This window comes from Marmota flaviventris, chromosome 8, assembly GCF_047511675.1.
Source record: "Marmota flaviventris isolate mMarFla1 chromosome 8, mMarFla1.hap1, whole genome shotgun sequence".
NCBI lineage: Eukaryota > Metazoa > Chordata > Mammalia > Rodentia > Sciuridae > Marmota > Marmota flaviventris.
Genome location: NC_092505.1, coordinates 51905103 through 51922577, shown reverse-complemented (window position 1 = coordinate 51922577; position 17475 = coordinate 51905103). Strand labels below are relative to the sequence as shown.

Below are 17475 nucleotides of genomic sequence, written 5' to 3'. Positions count from 1 at the left end.
AAAAATACATTGCTGTTTCTGCTAAAATAGACCTAATTTTAAGATTTGCAAAGAAGCCCACCACAGCCTTCTCATAAAATCCATGAATACTCTTTAGTGTAATCAAAAGAATTTTTCTGTAGAAACCCAAGGTTTCTATTTCCAATGATCCCACGGAGATTCCAATCATTTTCCTATCCAGAAAAAAAATTCTTCCCCACATTATATTTAAAAATGACAGAGCAGGAGGGGGAAACTTGTCATAGAAACAAATCAGTCATAAACTTAGGAAAGTTTGAAATTTTCAAATGTCAAATTTCAAATCATTCTCAATGTAAAAGCTCCTGGCTATTTTTGGTTGAAATTACTGACTTCTGTTCTAGACCACTCGTGGAATAATAATGGTTTGTCACAGCACAAAACATCAAGTAGAAAAATAAACAATAAAATGAAAAAAGTTTGGTTTTCTGGCTAAGTTAGAAGTAATAAAATCATTTTTATTTGGATGATACTAAAGAATATAATTTATCAAATATATCAAATGAAAAGAAGTACCAGAAAACTAATAGAATCTCCTTCAAAATTATTTCTTCTGCATAGTATAAAAGAATTAAATCAATTAAGTTTAACAACATTGTCACAGAATAAAATGACTATCTTTTAAACAAACTTCAGGAGTTATGTTTATAAACATTAATAATTCTCTAATTAAAGAATTGTATGAAAGAATACTATAGTACAAAATAACAGTTTTCTTCTCAAATGCTTAGGCTTTTTTTAAAAAGGTGAAGATTCAGAATTCAAACGATACAATATTTTTGGCATAGTACTAGATCTGAATGATCACATGATAAAATACTTAAAGAAAACACAATTTCAACATCAAATAATTATACACTATGTATTCAGGCTATATAAAGTGGCATTTAAGAATGAGGAGTTAATATTTTGTCATATATACAAACAAAACATTAACCACTATATATTCAACCCTACCATTAAATAGTCAACCTTTGAATGATTCAGTGAAAATCAAACTTAATGAACAAAATATCTACTTTTAACATGCTACTTAAGCAAGACTACTGAATGTATAGGCATTTAAGATTTTATGAATATTTGAAATTATTCATTTTCCAGGGGCAAAATACACTTACTTAAATTGACAATTTTTACTTTATTTAAAAAACTTTATGATGCAACTTTACTATAGTAAAGTTTACTTTATAGTCTACTTAAGCTATTATAGAAGAAGATAACAAAAAGAACAAGTTACGTTAAAGTTACTGTTATAGTTGAGTGATAGATATACATGGAGTTCACTGTATCATGTTCTTGATATCTGAGAGTTTTTGAAATTTTGTATAACAAAAAAGTAAAGCAAAATCATATTGAGTCAAATACACAACTTGAAAGAGGTTAAGAACTAAGCAGTTGTGAAATATTATGAGTTAGAACTGGTATTCCGATAAAAATAGCTAACACTGTGTTAGTAAATGAGGAATAAAATATCAATCTTGGAATCAACTATAACTTTACCTACTAATTTGAAATTTTTAACTTCATATATTACAAACTATAGAAGTGGTATCCGATAGAGTAACATTCCATTCCTCTCCATATTGGTGGAGGTAGGAACAGGAAGGAAAGGGACAGCAAAAATTTGGGTCTGGGAGGTAAATTACAATGTCCTAGCATCAAACTAAAGCAATGCTAGCAACAAAAGTAAAAGACAGGATGCTTCTGCAGGAATGTAAGCAGAAAAGTTGGCTACAGAAAATATAGTCTTGTAGGTAGCTGAAGTAAAAGGCAAGAAAACAGTAGCTAATCACTTAACATCTTGAGAATCTTAACAAGGACAGTAAGTAGCAAAACATGTAACATAAACTTTGCTAACCAGGAAATCGAACAACAAAAAGATCTGAGAAGAATCTATTTGAGACCCTGTCTTGAAATAAATTAAAATGGGCTGGGGATGTAGCTCAGTGGTAGAGCACTTGTTTAGAAACCCTAAGGCTCTGGGTTTGATTCCCAGTATCATGAGGGGATGGTGAGAATCAAATGAAGAAAAAGCACTTACTGAATCTCACCTTTCTCTACTTCACTTTACTGTTCACTGACTTTGGATTAAATAAACCAAAATAGTTACCAAATTTATTTTCTCCATCTGTAAAGACATACCAACATCTGTCTTCAGCCAAGAGTACTGTGCGAGGTTCCAAGAAGTCATATAAAGGAAGTATGCTGTAAATCGCAGGAAGCTCTAAGTGATTATCTATTATTATTTACTAATAATAATACACAGCACTGTGTATGTTTCAATTTGGACCATAAAGTTAGAGACTGGGGAGAAGTGTAGTAAAAAAGGTAAGATAATCCAGTCGAAGGAACTAACAAGTCCTAAGGAATTTGACCCAAGGGTCAATAATAACACTTAAATTTAATCTTGCTCATCTAACTTTTACTATTCTATTCTATTGCGTTAACAAAGGATCTTATAGTGATTACTGTTATAACATATCAAAACACTCTTACAAAATTTTAGAGGGCAAGAAAATGTTTTTAAAAAGGTATTAAAAGAGCCGTGGGCGCTTTGCTCCCATCTGCTTCCTCTTTCGCTTCGCTCCGGGCAGAAAAGGTGAATGTGTAATCAGCAGTGGATTGTAAGTACCCTAGGCAAAGAAAGCTCAGTGCGCCCCGCCTTTTTTTTTGAATATTTTTTATACAGGGAGAATTTGTGGATTGGGATCGTTGGCTGGGCTGCGGTTTCTGTGCCGAAAATCCACTCCGCGGGAGCCGCCATTTGCTTTCTGCTGGCTGTCTTGATGGCTATGGCTACATTGTCTGGCAGCCGCACCTAGAGGTTGGAGCTGGGCTGCGTGCCGAGCCCTGTCCTCCAAAGGCTGGACCGCAGCCTTGAGCGCCTGGGTCGCCTGTTTGCCGCTGCACCCTCGGGCAGAGCCTGCTCTGGGGTCATTCTGCATGCCCCTGCGAGGGGACCCCTGCTTCAGAGGAGGGAGCTGGAGAGCCGCGGCGGCAGCCGCTTGGGCCCTAGGGTCTGGGCACCGGTCGGTGGCGCAGCTACGGTCGCGGACGAGCGCGGCGCCCCTGAGCGTGGCCCCGGGGAAGAGGCGACGGCAGGGTTTAATTTCTAGAAATCTGGACTGGAAACAGAAGCAGCAGTTTGTATAATCCCAAGAACTTGCTTATGCCAGGAAGCTGTAAGGGCAACATAAATATCATTGAGGGGATCTAACATGGCAGCAGGCGGGGAGAGATCAAGTCTCTGACCTCTTCAACTGCGCGGGCATAGGGAGCTGTAAACTGTATAAATGCTGTTTGCTCAGGATCACTAGGCAATGCTGAGCTGACGTGGATCTGGGGTGTACAGTCTGGGCCCCTCAGAACACATACACCGAGCCCGGATCGGCTGCATCCAAGCTCCGGTTCGCCTGCTTCTCGTGACTCAGCAATAACAATCCCGCTGAAATAACTGGTTGGCCCTTAGGAACTTTCAGAGGTAAAAACCAACTGAGCCTTCATAGGCAGTGGCCACAGGATTGAAACGGGGATTGGGAGAGACAGTCAGGACCCACCCGTTGCATTGGTCACCCGGCAAAGGGAACGAACGGTCACCATTTACATGTGATACCACCTTGGCAGAGAACTGACGTCACGGGCGGAGGAGATAACTGCATTGAAACCAGCGCAACAGGGCTCCCAGGAGCAGCAGACATGGCATGTAGCCAGTATTGTGGTGAGCGTCACAGGTGAACGCGGCCTGGCTTGAGGAAACACAAGAGAAGGCCCTAGGCACTCAGGATTGGAGACCCGCCCAGTCTGTGAGGAAGAGCTGCTACACAGTGATTGGTTCACACTTAGTGAGAGGAGAAGCTTGAGCCAGTGGGCACAGCTCCACCTACTGGAAGAGAAATTAATCGAACTCTATGACTGCATTTATTATTATTATCATTTTTTTCTTTTTCTTTCATTTTCAATTTTTTTTGTTGTTGTTCTTTAACTTTTTTTAATGTTTCTAATTTTTTTTAATTTTTTATTTTTATTATTATTATAATTTTTAAAATTTTAATTTTCATTATCATTATTATTTTTGTAAAAAAAAATTTTTCTTTTCTTTCTTTCTTTATTTTCTAACTTTTTTTGTGTGTTTTGTTTTTGTTTCTTTTGTCTTTTCAATTTTCTTATTCCCCCTTCCTTGAATTCTGCCTGCCTACTCTCATTCTCTTTGTGACTTCTTCCCTTCCCTTCTAATATCTTTCCTCCCAAGCATCAAATAAATTTATAAGAGTAAACAGTAACTCAGCAGTCAAACAGAACAAGAAGTAACATGAGCAGCATAAAAAAGCATGGAAGAAAAGGGGTACAAACAATGAAGGACAGCCTAAATATTCAGGAGGACCTAGAGTCAGCAGAAAAATGGTCATATAAAGAACTCAAGGAATACCTTAGACAGATGGAATGGAACCTTAAAGAGGATACGAGACAGCAAATCCAAACACTGAAAGAACCCTTTGAAAATGAATTACATAAACAGATAAAAGAAGAAGTTAAGCATCTTTATCAGGAGATAGAGATTATAAAAAAAAATCAAACAATAATTCTAGAAATGAAGGAAACGATAAACCAAATTAAAAACTCAATTGAGAGTATCACTAACAGAGTGGAGCAAGTAGAAGCCAGAACGTCAGATAATGAAGACAAAATATATCATCTTGAAAAGAGCCTAGCCAACTCGGAAAGGCTGGTTAAAAATCACGAGAGAAACATCCAAGAGATATGGGATAACATAAAAAAACCAAACCTACGAGTCATCAGGATAGAAGAAGGTACAGAGATTCAAACCAAGGGAATGAGTAGCCTGCTGAATGAAATAATTACAGAAAACTTTCCAGAAATAAAAAAGGAAACGGATATACAAATTTTAGATGCATACAGGACACCAAGCTCACAAAATCACAGTAGACCAACGCCAAGACACATTGTTATGAAGATATCCAATATACAGAACAAAGAGAAAATATTAAAAGCTACAAGAGAAAGGAGGCAGATTACATTCAGGGGTAAACCAATAAGGTTAACAACGGATTTTTCATCACAGACGCTGAAAGCGAGAAGATCCTGGAACAACGTATTTCAAACACTGAAAGACAATGGATGCCAACCAAGAATTCTGTATCCAGCAAAATTAAGCTTCAGGTACGACAACGAAATAAAAATCTTTCATGATAAACAAAAGCTAAAAGAATTTGCAGCCAGAAAACCAGCATTGCAAAGCATCTTGAGCAAAACACTACACGAGGAAGAAATGAAAAACAATAAACAAAACCATCAGTGGGAAGTGCCTCTATAAAAACAGAGGGCGGGGGGAAAGCTAACCATGGAGAAACAAACTAAATTAAATTAAAAAAAAAGAAGAAGATAAATAATTAAACATGGCTGGAAGTACAAACCATATATCAATAGTAACTCTAAACGTTAATGGCTTAAACTCTCCAATAAAGCGACATAGGCTGGTAACATGGATTAAAAAAACAAATCCAACAATATGCTGCCTCCAGGAGACACATCTGATTGGAAAAGACATACACAGGCTGAAAGTGAAAGGTTGGGAAAAAATATACCACGCACACGGTCCTCGTAAGCAAGCAGGGGTGGCCATCCTCATATCGAATAAAATCGACTTCAAGACTAAGTTAATCAAAAGGGATAAGGAAGGACATTATATACTGTTAAAAGGAACCATTCACCAACAAGACATAACAATTATCAATATTTATGCACCAAATAATGGTGCTGTGACGTTCATAAAACAAATTCTCCTCAAGTTCAAGAATCAAATAGACCACAACACAATAATTATGGGTGACTTCAACACACCTCTCTCACCATTTGACAGATCCTCCAAACAATAGTTGAATAAAGTAACTATAGAACTCAATATCACAATCAACAACCTAGACTTAACTGACATATATAGAATATATCAACCATCATCAAGTGGATATACTTTTTTCTCAGCAGCACATGGATCCTTCTCAAAAATAGACCATATATTATGCCATAGGGCAACCCTCAGTAAATATACAGGGGTGGAGATAATCCCATGCATTTTATCTGATCGTAATGGAATGAAACTGGAAATCAATGATAAAAGAAGGAAGGAAAAATCCTACATCACATGGAAAATGAATAATATGTTACTGAATGATCAATGGGTTACAGAAGACATAAAGGAGGAAATCAAAAAATTCGTAGAGATAAATGAAAATACAGACACAACATATCGGAATCTATGGGACACAATGAAAGCAGTTTTAAGAGGGAAATTCATCGCCTGGAGGTCATTCCTCAAAAAAAGGAAAAACCAACAAATAAATGAGCTCACACTTCATCTCAAAGCCCTAGAAAAGGAAGAGCAAATCAACAGCAAATGTAGCAGAAGGCAAGAATAATTAAAATCAGAGCGGAAATCAACGAAATTGAAACAAAAGAAACTATTGAAAAAATTAACAAAACTGAAAGTTGGTTCTTTGAAAAAATAAATAAGATCGACAGACCCTTAGCCATGCTAATGAAGAGAAGAAGAGAGAGAACTCAAATTACTAACATACGGGATGAAAAAGGCAATATCACAACAGACGCTACAGAAATACAGAAGACAATTAGAAATTATTTTGAAAACCTATATTCCAATAAAATAGAAGATAGTGAAGAAATCGATAAATTCCTTAAGTCATATGATTTGCCCAGACTGAGTCAGGAGGATACTCACAACTTAAACAGACCAATATCAATAGATGAAATAGAAGAAGCAATCAAAAGACTTCCAACCAAGAAAAGCCCAGGACCGGATGGGTATACAGCGGAGTTTTACAAAACCTTTAAGGAAGAATTAATACCAATACTTTTCAAGCTATTTCAGGAAATAGAAAAAGAGGGAGCTCTGCCAAATTCATTCTATGAGGCCAACATCACCCTGATTCCTAAACCAGACAAAGACACCTCAAAGAAAGAAAACTACAGACCAATATCTGTGATGAACCTAGATGCAAAAATCCTCAATAAAATTCTGGCGAATCGGATACAAAGGCACATCAAAAAAATTGTGCACCATGATCAAGTAGGATTCATCCCTGGGATGCAAGGATGGTTCAATATACGGAAATCAATAAATGTTATTCACCACATCAATAGACTTAAAGATAAGAACCATATGATCATCTCAATAGACGCAGAAAAAGCATTCGACAAAGTACAGCATCCCTTTATGTTCAAAACATTAGAAAAACTAGGAATAACAGGAACTTACCTCAACATAGTAAAAGCTATCTATGCTAAGCCTCAGGCTAGCATCATTCTCAATGGAGAAAAATTGAAGGCATTCCCCCTAAAATCTGGAACAAGACAGGGATGCCCTCTATCACTTCTATTCAATATAGTTCTCGAAACACTGGCCAGAGCAATTAGACAGACGAAAGAAATTAAAGGCATAAAAATAGGAAAGGAAGAACTTAAATTATCACTATTTGCAGGTGACATGATTCTATACCTAGAAGACCCAAAAGGGTCTACAAAAAAACTACTAGAACTAATAAATGAATTCAGCAAAGTGGCAGGATATAAAATCTACACGCATAAATCAAAGGCATTTCTGTATATCAGCGACAAAACTTCTGAAACGGAAATGAGGAAAAACACTCCATTCACAATATCCTCAAAAAAAAAAAAAAAAAACTTGGGAATCAACCTAACAAAAGAGGTGAAGGATTTATACAATGAAAACTACAAAACCCTAAAAAGAGAAGTAGAAGAAGATCTTAGAAGATGGAAAAATATACCCTGTTCATGGACAGGCAGAACTAACATCATCAAAATGGCGATATTACCAAAAGTTCTCTATAGGTTTAATGCAATGCCAATCAAAATCCCAATGGCATTTCTTGTAGAAATAGATAAAGCAATTATGAAATTCATATGGAAAAATAAAAGACCCAGAATAGCAAAAGCAATTCTAAGCAGGAAGTGTGAATCAGGTGGTATAGCGATACCGGATTTAAAACTACATTACAGAGCAATAGTAACAAAAACAGCATGGTACTGGTACCAAAACAGGCGGGTGGACCAATGGTACAGAACAGAGGACACAGAGACTAATCCACAAAGCTACAACTATCTTATATTTGATAAAGGAGCTAAAAGCATGCAATGGAGGAAGGATAGCATCTTCAACAAATGGTGTTGGGAAAACTGGAAATCCATATGCAACAAAATGAAACTGAATCCCCTCCTCTCGCCATGCACAAAAGTTAACTCAAAGTGGATCAAGGAGCTAGATATGAAATCAGAGACTCTACGTCTGATAGAAGAAAATGTTGGCTCTGATCTACATATTGTGGGGTCGGGCTCCAAATTCCTTAATAGGACACCCATAGCACAAAAGTTAATAACAAGAATCAACAAATGGGACTTACTTAAACTGAAAAGTTTTTTCTCAGCAAGAGAAACAATAAGAGAGGTAAATAGGGAGCCTACATCCTGGGAACAAATCTTTACTCCTCACACTTCAGATAGAGCCCCAATATCCAGAGTATACAAAGAACTCAAAAAATTAAACAATAAGAAAACAAATAACCCAATCAACAAATGGGCCAAAGACCTGAACAGACACTTCTCAGAGGAGGACATACAATCAATCAACAAGTACATGAAAAAATGCTCACCATCACTAGCAGTCAGAGAAATGCAAATCAAAACCACCCTAAGATACTATCTCACTCCAGTAAGATTGGCAGCCATTATGAAGTCAAACAACAACAAGTGCTGGCGAGGATGTGGGGAAAAGGGTACTCTTGTACATTGCTGGTGGGACTGCAAACTGGTGTGGCCAATTTGGAAAGCAGTATGGAGATTCCTGGGAAAGCTGGGAATGGAACCACCATTTGACCCAGCTATTGCCCTACTTGGACTATTCCCTGAAGACCTTAAAAGAGCGTACTACAGGGATACTGCTACATCGATGTTCATAGCAGCACAATTCACAATCGCTAGACTGTGGAACCAACTTAGATGCCCTTCAATAGATGAATGGATTAAAAAAATGTGGCATTTATACACAATGGAGTATTATACAGCACTAAAAAATGACAAAATCATGGAATTTGTAGGGAAATGTATGGCACTAGAGCAGATTATGCTTAGTGAAGCTAGCCAATTCCTAAAAAACAAATACCAAATGTCTTCTTTGATATAATGAGAGCAACTAAGAACAAAGCAGGGAGGAAGAGCAGGAAGAAAAGATTAACATTAAACAGATACATGAGGTGGGAGGGAAAGGGAGAGAAAAGGGAAATTGCATGGTAATGGAGGGAGATCCTCATTGTTAAACAAAATTACATATAAGAGGTTGTGAGGGGAATGGGAAAATAAACAAGGAGAGAAATGAATTACAGTAGATGGGGTAGAGAGAGAAGATGGGAGGGGAGGGGAGGGGAGATAGTAGAGGATAGGAAAGGTAGCAGAATACAACAGTTACTAATAGGGCATTATGTAAAAATGTAGATGTGTAACCGACGTGATTCTGCAATCTGTATTTGGGGTAAAATTGGGAGTTCAAAACCCACTTTAATCAAATGTATGAAATATGATATGTCAAGAGCTTTGTAATGTTTTGAACAACCAATAAAAAATAAATAAATAAAAAGGTATTAAAATAATTCTAAGAACCAGTTATTTAAAAATAGGCAAAAATTATGAAATATGATATGTCAAGAGCTTTGTAATGTTTTGAACAACCAATAAAAAATAAATAAAAATAGGCAAAAATTAACAGTTTAGAAAATATTGTTTTACAAGGTACATTCTATTTCTCCTTCTAAGCATTTATTAAAGTTTCATTGTATTTATTTGTTTAATCTTTCTCTCCTTCCTAAAACAAGTATTTTTCAAATGTAGACCTCACAAACCCCAGAGGTAAATCTTGGATTTTAATTTGAAACATACTATCACTGAGTTGATCACTGTAGGTTAAAGTGATTATAAAAAATAAATGGGGGGACTGGGGTCATGGCTTAGTGGTAATGAGCTTGCCTAGAACATGTGAGGTCCTGGGTTCGATCCTCAGCACCACATAAAAATAAATAAATAAAATAGAGGTATTGTGTCCAACTATAACTAAACAATAAAATATTTTTAAAAAATAAATGGGGTAGATTCTAGGAAGATGGCAAAGTAAGAAGCACAGTACATCTCTTTCTACCTAGACAACAAATCCAGTGGCATAATCTGTCTGAGTATCTGGAAATGCTGGATTCTCTTCAAGGATCACAACTTCCAAATGAAGGCCTGGACAGTTAATTTTGTCACTTTAGCATAGTAGTAGCTATCTAACTGCCTTCCCTCAGTCCTGTGGCAGGCAGCTAGCTGTGTAGTTTTCATAAAACTGTTTATACACAGCTTGCATGAGTCATGGTGGGCAAAAAAAGATCCTGTCCACCAAATACCAGAGATCTGTGCTCTTAACTGCTGACTGCCTCTTCTGATCACAGGGGTGTAGACAAAGAGGCAATGGCCACTGCTTTTGCCCCTCTCTCTATTATTGTAAGCCCCTCCTCAAATCTGCCTGGATTGACCTCCATGGGTCTCATTCTCTGTGTGTAATTCAGCTTTCCATTGCTGTAACAAAATACCTGACATAAACAATATAAAAGAAGAAAAGGTTTACTCTGATTTACAGTTTCAGTCCATTGTCACTTGGCCTTATCATTTAGGGCATTTGGGAAGCACATGATGGAACAGAGCCAGGAAGCACAAAGAGAGTGAGAAAGACAGGGAGAGGGGGAGAGAGAAGGAATGACAGAGAGATTGGGAATAAGTCATATCCTTCAAGGACATGCCCCAGTGATCTACCTTCTTCAACTAGGCCCCACCTCCTTGAGTTCCTACCACCTCCCAATAGCCTCATAAGCTGGGAATTAAGACTTTGATACATGAGCCTTTGGGGCACATTCTAGATCCACACGATAATACCCTGCTTTCATTTAAAAAAAATCTTTTTGACCTTTCACAACAAAGACTAGGACATTAGTTATGGCATATATAGGGGAAACTGGAAAATCACCACAGGCCTGGGAATATGCAGGCTTAGAAAATACCTGAGAAGACCTCAAGTTTACAACTCTGGTTGACTCTTGGCAGCTTACAATAAACAAACAAACAATAGCTAACAAAATCTTGGAGGAGAATTCGATTTCCAAAGTTATTACATATCAAATTCAAATATGCAGTTTGCTAGACAAAAAAATTACAAGGCATACAAAGAAACAGAAATGTATATATGGTCCATTCAAAAGAAAAACAATAAACCAACCCAACTGCCTCTGAAAAAGACCTGATAACAGACCTACTAAACAAAGCCTTTAAAACAACTGCTTTAAAGGTCCTCAAATAACTAGCCATGAAAAAGGTCAAGAAAATGATATATCAACAAAAATGGAAGTATGAACGATGAGCAAAGAAAGAAAAGAGGTTACTGAAGTGTGAACGTGTTATCTGTGGGATACCAGAAAGAACACACATATTGTGGAATACTAAGGAGAAGTTAGAAAGGAGCAAAGAGAATATTTGAAGAAATAAGAAAAAATTTCCCAAAGTTGGTGAAAGATATGAATATAAACATCCAAAACGGTCAAGGAACTCACACAAATAAGATGAAGTCAAAGATATCCACACTGAGACATATTATAACTGTCAAAGGTCAAAAACAAAGGAGGCTTTTCAAAGCAGCAAGATAAGTTACTTGTCATACAAGAGATTCTCAAAAAGATTATTAGCAGATTTCTCATCAGAAACTTTAAATGCCAGAAGGTGATGAGTGAACATATTCAAAGGCTGAACAAACAAACAAAAATTACGCTGTAAACTTTATTCAGCAAAATAGTCCTTTTAAAAGTGAGAAAGAAACTAAGACATTCCCAGATAAACAAAAGATGAGGGAGTTCATTATCATTAAATCTATCCTGAAAGAAGTGTTAAAGGTAATCCTATAGGTTGAAATGAAAGGACACTAATAGCCTGAAGGTAGGTAGTTGTATAAAATATTTTAAAAATAATTTTATATAACTAAAATAAAGCTTCATAATATGGAATTTCCCACTTGTGGCATCATGTTGGTGGCCCCAAATTTTTGAATTTTCAAGTAATTTAGATCTTTTATTTTTAGTTGGAACATGGGCCAGGGCTTGATTTGAAAGTTATTATTAGTAAATAATTGAAATCAGTATTACGAAGTAACTAAAGTAAGCTAGTAGTCTAAAAGTTAATATTAGTATAGTAAACCACAACAATAATTTTAACTTTGGTTTGTAAAGACATACTTTGTCTTCGGCATATTTGAGAGTAAAATAAAAATGATTACTTTATGTTTTGAATATACAATATATAAAGATACAATTTTGTGGGCTGGGGCTGTAACTCAGTGGCAGAGTATTTGCCTAGCATGTGTAAGGCACCGGGTTCGACCCTTAGCACTGCATAAGAAAATAAATAAATAAAGCAAGGGCATGCTGTTCATCTACAACTATTTTTAAAAAATAGATACAATTTTGTGACACAAATAACTAAAAGGGTGGGGATAGAGCTGTTAAAAGAGAGAAGTACTTAAATGTTATTAAAGCTAAATTTACACATATTCATATTCTGAGTGTTTTAAGATATTAAATGTAATCCCATGGCAATGACAAAGAAGTAGAGGCACAAAGAAATTGAGAAAGTTAAATATTTTACTACAAAAATCAACTAAATGCCAAAGAAAAAAATAATGCAAGAAATGGGGCACAAACTAAGTTATAAGGCATATAAAAAATGACAAAAGTCCTTCCTTCCTAGCAATTACTTCAAATGAATTGTATTCTTTAATCAAAAGACAAGATCAGGAGGCAGATGGATTAAAAAAAAAAAAAAGAATGACTCAATTACATGCTATCTGTAACTGACTCACCTTAGATTCAAAGATACAAATATGTTGAAAGTAAAGGATAGAAAGATATTCCATGCAAATAGTAAATCAAAAAGAGCAAAAGTGGCTATACTCAAAGTTAACTATAAATAAAAAAGATTACAGGTAAGATTATAGATGAATAAAAGCTTCAATTCACAAATATGTAACAATTATGAACATCTGTGTACCTAGTAACCATCCATAACAACATAAGAAACAAAAATTGAAGAAACAAAAGGAAGAAAGAGTTCAAAAATAATAGTTGGAGACTTGAGCACCACTACCCCATTGTCCATAATGGACAGAAGAACTAGAAAAAAGATAATTAAGGAAAGAGTAGAAATGAATATGACACAATGAACCAAGTAGATCTAACAGACATATACAGAAAACTCTAACATCAACAGGATATTTATTCTTCTCAAGTGTACACGGGACAATTTCTAAGTGAGACCACAGCCAGCAAAATGAGTCCCAAAAGAATAAAAAGACAGATATATAAAGTATATTCTCTGACCACGATAGGATGAAGTCAGTAACAGAACAAAAATGGGAAAATTTACAAATTTGTTGGAATTAATTAACATACTCTTAAATAATCAGTGGATCAAAGAAGAAATCACAAGTTAGATAATATCTATAGATGAATGAAAACAAAAACACAATATACCCAAACTTATAAGACACAGTGAAAATAGTACTAAAAAGGAAATGTGTAGCTATAAACAATATGCTAAAGATCAAAACCAAAGTAACAACCTAACACTATAACTTAAGGAACTAGAAAAAAGAAGACAAGCTATACATAAAACTAGCTACAGACCAGGCATGGTGGTGCACACTTGTAATCTCAGCGGCTTGGGACGCTGAAGCAGGAGGATTTTGAGTTCAAAGTCAGCCTCAGCAACTTCATAAGGCCCTAAGCAACTCAGCAAGACCCTGTCTCTAAATAAAATATACAAGGGCTGGGGATCTGGCTCAGAGGTTAAGTGCCCTGGGGGTTCAATCCCTGCTACAAAAAAAAAAAAAAAAAAAAGGCTAACTACATAAAGAAGGAAATAAGATGAGAACAAAAATAAAATAGAGAACAGAAAAATTAAAGAGAGCTGGGCACAGTGGCACAGATTTGTAATCCCAGCAACTTGGGAAGCTGACAAAGGAGGGTCACAAGTTTGAGAACATCCTCGGCAACTCAGGGAGGCCCTCAGCAACTTAGAGAGACCCTGTCTCAAACTATAAAAATAAAAAGGGCTGAGGCTTTAGTCAGTGGTAAAGTGCCCCCAGGTTAAATCCCTAGTAACCAGGAAAAATAAATAAATATACAAAAATACATAGAAAATTAAAAAGGCCCTTTTTGGCTCCTTGAAAAGATCAACAAAATTAACAAATCCTTAGCTGTCTGGACCTAGGAAGAATATTTCTACTAAAATTGAAATAGAGATATTAACTACTAATTTTAGAGAAGTAAAATGGATTATAAAAGGACTATGAACAAGCAAATGTATGTCAACATATTAGATAAGCTAAACGAGAGAGAATTCCTACAAATGCAAAAACCTATCAAGACTCAATCATGAAGAAAAGAATATTAGGATAGATCTATAACTGAATCCATAATTAAAATCTTCTGACAGTGAATGGGAATCTAGCTTAGTAAAACACTCACCTAGCATGTTGGAAGCCCTGGGTTTTATCCCCAGCACCGCCCTCCTACACCCCTGGGGGATAAAAATAGAAAAATTTTCTCACAGAGAAAGGTCATGGACAAGATACCTTCACTGGTGAATTTTATCAAGCACTTAAAGAATTAACATTAGTCCTTCTCAAGCTTTCCAAAAAAATAGAAGAGAAAAGACTATATTAATACTCATTTTATGAGCCCAGCATTACCCCGATGCCAAAGAAACAAGTACAATCTAGAAACCTAGAAACAACAAGAAACTATAGGCCAATATCCTAAAAACACTAATGCAAAATCCTGAACTACAGACCCACATCTTTATGAACACTATGCAAAAATCCTTAACAAAATACTAGCAAACAGCACTATATTAAGAGGAATATTCATCATAATCAAGTGGTATTTTATTCCTGGCATAGAAGGATGGTTCATAAAAATAATCAGTGCAATATACCACAATAGACTGAAAAGAAAAAAAAAAACACATATTATCTTAATTGATGCAAAAAAGCATCCGACAAAACACTCTTTCAAGATGAAATACTTATTAACTAGAAATAATTTAAAAGTCATATACTTCATGATAAAAGCCATGTTTTGCATGAATATACCTCCTACAACAAGTATCACACTCAATGGTGAAAGACTAAGAGCTTTTCCTCTAGATTAAGAACAAGGCAAAATGATTGCTTTTTACTAAAGTATTCAACATAACACTACTTGTTTAGTTGAAATTGTAGTCAGAGCAATAAGGAAGAAAATATGACATTTAAATCGGAAAGGAGGAAGCAAAATTATCTCTGTTCACAGCTGATAGTCCATAAAAAGATTCCAGAAAAAACTGTTAAGACTAATTAATGAATTCAGCAAAGTATCAAGATACAAAGTCAACATACAAAAAGTAGTTACAATTCTGTTAACAATGAACAATCTAAAAAGGAAATTAAGAAAACCATTTGATTTGCAATTTCTTGATTTTAAAATTTACTACAGAGTTTCAATAAGCAAAATAAGAGAGTACTGGTATAAAGACAGACATATAGACTGTGGAAGAGAAAAGAATCCAGAAATAAAAATCATGGACAAAAATTAATCTAAAATCAATCTATAATATACATGTAAGATCTAAAAATATGAAATTCTTAGGAGAAAACAGGATAAAAGCTTCAAAACATTGGGTTTGGCAATGATTTCCTTTGTTTGACACAAAGAAACAGCAACAAAAGAAAAAGTAGACAAATTTGATTTTGTGAAAAAATTTTAAATTTGTGTAGCAAAGACACTATCAACTAATCAAGAGGCAATCACTGAACAGAAAAGAAAATTTGCAAATTATCTCTGGTAAGAGAGTGATATCCAGAACATACAGAGAACTCCTAAAACTCAACAACAAAAAAATAAATAACTCAATTTAAAATCTGGGAAATAAATTGTTCAGATATTATTCCAAAGAAGATATGCAAATGGGCAATAAGCACATGAAATATGTTTAACATTACTAATCATTCGGGAAATTAAATCAAAACTATAATGAGATACCACCTCAGACCCACAAGGCTGGCACTGTCAAGAAAACAAAAGCAACAAGTGTTGGTGAGTATGTGGGAAAATAGGAGCCCTTAGGCACTGTGCTGGGAATGTCAAATGGTATAACCACAGAAAACAGCATGATGGTTCCTTAAAAAAAGAAATGCCACATGATCAAGCAATTTTACTTCTAGGTACAAACTACAAAGAATTGAAACCAGTGTCTAGAATAGAGATTTTTACATCCATGTTCACAGCAGCATTATTTACCATACCTAAAACGTGGAGGGAATCCAGCTGTCTTTGAAGTATGGATGGATATGGAACATGGTGTTATGGATTAGATCTAGAAAGTCCCCCCCAAAAGCTCATGTGTTAGGCAATGCAGCAAAGTTCAGATGTGAAAAGATTAGATTCTGAGAGCCTATAACCTTGTCAATGGATTAACCCATTTTATAGATTAATAATTTTTTAAATATTTATTTTTTAGTTTTAAGTGGACACAATATCTTTATTTTATTTTTATGTGGTGCTGAGAATCAAACCCAGTGCCTCACGCATTCTAGGCGAGCATGCTATCACTTGAGCCACATCCCTAGCCTCAGATTAATAATTTTAATGTGTTAAAATTATTACTGTGTGGTAACCATAGGCAGGTGAGGCATGACTAGAGGAAGCAAGTCACTGGGGGCATGTTCTTAGGGACTATATCTTGTCTCTGGCTCTTCAAGCTTTCTGTTTCCTGGTCACCGTGAATGACTAGTTTTCCTCTGCCACACACTCTGTCATGAGGTTCTGCCTCAACTCAAGCCCAGATCAATGGACTCTACCAACCATGGACCAAACCTCTTAATCTGTAAGCCCAAATATACTTTTCCTCCTTTAAGTTGTTCTTGTCTGGTATTTTACAGCAACAAAAAACTGACCACCACATTTTGGGTATATATGTATCAGTTGTGTAATACATGCAGTATTATTTAGCCTTTGAAAACAAGAGTTGGGCACAGAGGTGCATATCTGTAATTCCACTGGCCCAGGAGGCTGAGGCAGGTGGATCATCAATTCAAAGCCAGCCTCAGCAACTTGGCAAAAGTCTGTCTCAAAAAGAAAAAAAAAAAGAAGAGAGGGGCTGGGGATGTGGTTCTGTGGTTAAGCTCCCTGGGGTTCAATCCTTGGTACCAAAACAAAAACAAAAACAAAAGAAAAAATTCTGCCAGGTGTAGTGGCATACACTTGTAATCTCAGTGACTTTGAGGCTAAGGAAGCAGGATTG

At 35.8% G+C, this 17475-nt stretch overlaps 1 protein-coding gene across 8 annotated transcripts in view; it reads right to left on the bottom strand.

Moving 5' to 3' along the window:
* Positions 1-17475, bottom strand: part of Dlg1 (discs large MAGUK scaffold protein 1) — a 267031-nt gene that overhangs the window by 112052 nt on the left and 137504 nt on the right. The gene's annotated exons all lie outside the window — the stretch shown is intronic.